General features: G+C 52.8%; 1 non-coding gene across 1 annotated transcript in view; it reads right to left on the bottom strand.

Annotated features, from left to right (window-relative positions):
- LOC126439680 (small subunit ribosomal RNA) overlaps window positions 1-980 on the bottom strand; it is a 1,909-nt gene extending 929 nt beyond the window's left edge. Inside the window, exon 1 of the ribosomal RNA XR_007581314.1 lies at window positions 1-980. This exon is cut by the window's left edge and continues 929 nt beyond it. This is a non-coding gene — a ribosomal RNA (small subunit ribosomal RNA).
- Window positions 981-5,000: the final 4,020 nt, after the last annotated feature.

Genomic DNA, 5,000 nt, shown 5'->3' with positions numbered 1-5,000 from the left:
ATGCCCCCGCCTGTCCCTATTAATCATTACCTCGGGTTCCGAAAACCAACAAAATAGAACCGAGGTCCTATTCCATTATTCCATGCACACAGTATTCAGGCGGGCTTGCCTGCTTTAAGCACTCTAATTTGTTCAAAGTAAACGTGCCGGCCCACCGAGACACTCAATAAAGAGCACCCTGGTAGGATTTCAACGGGGTCCGCCTCGGGACGCACGAGCACGCACGAGGCGGTCGCACGCCTTCGGCTCGCCCCACCGGCAGGACGTCCCACGATACATGCCAGTTAAACACCGACGGGCGGTGAACCAACAGCGTGGGACACAAGTCCAACTACGAGCTTTTTAACCGCAACAACTTTAATATACGCTATTGGAGCTGGAATTACCGCGGCTGCTGGCACCAGACTTGCCCTCCAATAGATACTCGTTAAAGGATTTAAAGTGTACTCATTCCGATTACGGGGCCTCGGATGAGTCCCGTATCGTTATTTTTCGTCACTACCTCCCCGTGCCGGGAGTGGGTAATTTGCGCGCCTGCTGCCTTCCTTGGATGTGGTAGCCGTTTCTCAGGCTCCCTCTCCGGAATCGAACCCTGATTCCCCGTTACCCGTTACAACCATGGTAGGCGCAGAACCTACCATCGACAGTTGATAAGGCAGACATTTGAAAGATGCGTCGCCGGTACGAGGACCGTGCGATCAGCCCAAAGTTATTCAGAGTCACCAAGGCAAACGGACCGGACGAGCCGACCGATTGGTTTTGATCTAATAAAAGCGTCCCTTCCATCTCTGGTCGGGACTCTGTTTGCATGTATTAGCTCTAGAATTACCACAGTTATCTAAGTAACGTGGGTACGATCTAAGGAACCATAACTGATTTAATGAGCCATTCGCGGTTTCACCTTAATGCGGCTTGTACTGAGACATGCATGGCTTAATCTTTGAGACAAGCATATGACTACTGGCAGGATCAACCAGGGAGCTGCGTCAACTAGAGCTGAGCAGCCGGCCGCCCGGGAGTGTGTCCCGGGGGCCCGCGCGAACACGCAAGCGTCCGCTCAATTATTCTGCAAACAGGAGGAGGCTGAGCTCCCCTGCACAACACACCTCGAAACCCTCTCAGGTCCCGGCGGCGCGCAGCGCCGTCCTAAGTACTTGGTCGGGTTCGAGAGAGGCGCAATCGCCCGGAGTTAGGCGAGTAGACGCTTTAGGTGCGACCACCCGTGCTCCCAACTGAGCTTGCCGCTGCCGACAGAGGCCCGGGAGCGTGCTGTCGTGGCATTGCCGGCGGGAGACAACACGCGCCACCTACGGTGACCGGCAGCTCCAACGCCAGCGCCACAGAAGGACAAAAGCCCCACTTGGGTGCCGAAGCGAACTCTCCCAGCACAGCGCACGCGCCAACACGTCCGCACAGCTGCGATACAAACCACCTGCGAGAACCGCTGGGGCGACCGAGCAGCAGACGGCGTCGCGGCGCCGAGCGCCGGGCGGCGGCGCATCCTCAGCGCACACAGTCCTCAATCGGACCAGCACACTGCAGATGGCCACCGCGCTTCGCACCGGGCCCGCGAGGACCTACTTTGGCCGCAAGGCGCCGCGAGCAGGGGGCGCCGGCGCGCAGCTGCGCCGCCTGCCGCGTCCGTCGGCCGGCGCGCCTGCCACTGGCCGCCCCCACCAGCCGGCTGTAGCGCGTGCGCCCACGCACCGCGCTGCCAGCACGCCGGGCGGCCCCCCCTCACCGGCCGGGGACGGTCCCACCCAGCCACCGCCGCGTATCGCCTCACACCCAGATCCCCTTTCACGTTCGTGGGCATGGTGGGTCCCCTTTCACGTTCGTGGGCATGGTGGGTATCCATGAAACAACCGGTTAATAGCTCGACCGATCGTCGCCAACACTGATTCACCTCTAGCGAGAACAACCGCACCACAACGGGTTACCAGTTGTTCATTTGCGTAACGTCACCAGCAAACGTAGACGTCCATCGCCATTTGCAACGAGTATTGCATGCCTGTGTCAGGTGTCACAACACACTACGTCTGCCCACATAGACGCAACAACATGTGCACGCCTAGAGAACACGTGGAAGGTAGCCCCCGTACGTATGCGGTGTCCATTGCGCGAACGACTGTCAGCCGGCCTCTGCAGCATGTCGCAGATGTGGAACGCGGTGCAACATGCTATCACAGTGTGTGAGAAGAGACGACTACGTCCGAATACACGCTCCACTACATCAACAGACTGCTCATGCTGATCGCCATCCAGGGCGTCCGTTCCTCCCACACGTCTGAATGGCGTACCACACTGCAATCCAGCTCCTAAAGGGAGACGACACGTAGCTGCGTCCACAATATTTGGACTGTATGGTCCGCCGTTGCTAGGCGCAGTCGTCGTACGGTCACACATGTGCCACGATGTATCATTCAGTACATACGGACCAATGTGCAGCACAGTTTGTGGGTTTTGCGTACATCCGCGGACAGGTGACAGGCCGTACCACAACGTAGGCTGAGTACGTCGGCATGCGAAGGGCATTGAACATGCAAACTTCTCAACGACCAGCTTGCGAAGGCAGGGGGGAAGGGGGGGGGCATGTACGTCCTGCTGCTATCCACATTACAGTGTATAGCAGGAGCATGTGGAAAGTCAGCAACACTTGCAAGGTGTTTAACATGACGCGATACACAGGGGACCGGGCAGTGCGAATAGCGAACTATATTGCGAGGGTTGCGGTTAGGCAACACTACACTAATTTAACGAGTTGCATAACAATTACAGAGCAGGTTCAGCGACAACGTGCGTCAGGTTAAGGCGCAATATAGGTTAGGTTGAGGCGCAATATGGGTTACGTTAAGGCACAAATTAGGTTACGTTAAGGCACAAATTAGGTTACGTTAAGGCACAAATTGGGTTACGTTAAGGCACAAATTGGGTTACGTTAAGGCACAAATTGGGTTACGTTAAGGCACAACATGGGTTACGTTAAGGCACAACATGGGTTACGTTAAGGCACAACATGGGTTACGTTAAGGCACAACATGGGTTACGTTAAGGCACAACATGGGTTACGTTAAGGCACAACATGGGTTACGTTAAGGCACAACATGGGTTACGTTAAGGCACAACATGGGTTACGTTAAGGCACAACATGGGTTACGTTAAGGCACAACATGGGTTACGTTAAGGCACAACATGGGTTACGTTAAGGCACAACATGGGTTAGGTTAAGGCACAACATGGGTTAGGTTAAGGCACAACATGGGTTAGGTTAAGGCACAACATGGGTTAGGTTAAGGCACAACGTAAGTTAGGTTAAGGCACAACGTAAGTTAGGTTAAGGCACAACGTAAGTTAGGTTAAGGCACAACGTAGGTTAGGGTAAGGCACAACGTAGGTTAGGTTAAGGCACAACGTAGGTTAGGTTAAGGCACAACGTAGGTTAGGTTAAGGCACAACGTAGGTTAGGTTAAGGCACAACGTAGGTTAGGTTAAGGCACAACGTAGGTTAGGTTAAGGCACAACGTAGGTTAGGTTAAGGCACAACGTAGGTTAGGTTAAGGCACAACGTAGGTTAGGTTAAGGCACAACGTAGGTTAGGTTAAGGCACAACGTAGGTTAGGTTAAGGCACAACGTAGGTTAGGTTAAGGCACAACGTAGGTTAGGTTAAGGCACAACGTAGGTTAGGTTAAGGCACAACGTAGGTTAGGTTAAGGCACAACGTAGGTTAGGTTAAGGCACAACGTAGGTTAGGTTAAGGCACAACGTAGGTTAGGTTAAGGCACAACGTAGGTTAGGTTAAGGCACAACGTAGGTTAGGTTAAGGCACAACGTAGGTTAGGTTAAGGCACAACGTAGGTTAGGTTAAGGCACAACGTAGGTTAGGTTAAGGCACAACGTAGGTTAGGTTAAGGCACAACGTAGGTTAGGTTAAGGCACAACGTAGGTTAGGTTAAGGCACAACGTAGGTTAGGTTAAGGCACAACGTAGGTTAGGTTAAGGCACAACGTAGGTTAGGTTAAGGCACAACGTAGGTTAGGTTAAGGTACAACATAGGTTAGGTTAAGGTACAACATAGGTTAGGTTAAGGTACAACGTAGGTTAGGTTAAGGCGCAATGTCGGTTAGGTTAAGGTACGATATAGCTTAGGTTAAGGTACACATTGTTGTAGGGAAAGGTGTATTTGGGGGGGGGGGCGGCGGCAGGTTCGTTGATAGTGATTATCGTAAGTGCATGCCTGCGGGATCATCCGATTTGTCACGTCAGGATGCACTTGTGGCTCATGACAGGCGGCGCTCCGATTCCAAGGTTGTGGCAGATCTGTGTCTTTCATTCCTGCCATTGTTTGTGTACTGTGACAGGAGGCAGTATGGTGATGTTGGGTGCACCCCTGTGTAGGACATGTGTGGGTGTTCGTGGCTTAGCTGAGCAATGGCGGATGTCGGAAGGGTGGGATATTCTGTTTTCTGGGTGGACCTCCCGGTCTGGTTATGATAGTGTGGATTGTGTAATGTGGCGGAGAGGATGCACCGGATGTTCTTCCATGCTGGTGGTTAGATATTGTGTGTGTGCCTGTTAGAGGCAGAGAGTAGTGTGTGATAGTGTCTGGCTGACGTGTGGTTCTCATTGTGTGCAGAGTCTTTCAGCATGTATAGGGACGGTTGTATATATTATCTGTATTCTGATGGCTCTGCATTTATTACTAATCAGTGCCGTGTATACGGTTACTCTGGTTCCAGTCGAAACTGTTCTATCTCTGTACATTAGTGACACTGCGGCTCCACTATGTTGCTGCCCCTGTCGGCCGTTTCCCCCAGTGTATGGCTAGTGATTATCAGCAATCAGTCTATTAGTCAATACCGGTAGTGTGACGACTTCAAATGTCCGGGATGGGGGAAGCTAAACCCTTCCCGTGGGTCAGGGCCTAGAAAGACTCTTCCCACGCAGGAGGCTCGGACTGTCGTTACTCTTCCGAGAAATATATTTGCCCAGCGTTTTTTGC

The sequence above is a fragment of the Schistocerca serialis genome, unplaced genomic scaffold, assembly GCF_023864345.2.
Source record: "Schistocerca serialis cubense isolate TAMUIC-IGC-003099 unplaced genomic scaffold, iqSchSeri2.2 HiC_scaffold_133, whole genome shotgun sequence".
NCBI classification, from domain to species: domain Eukaryota; kingdom Metazoa; phylum Arthropoda; class Insecta; order Orthoptera; family Acrididae; genus Schistocerca; species Schistocerca serialis.
The sequence above is the reverse complement of the archived record's forward strand: the minus strand, read 5'-3'. Positions and strand labels throughout refer to the sequence as shown.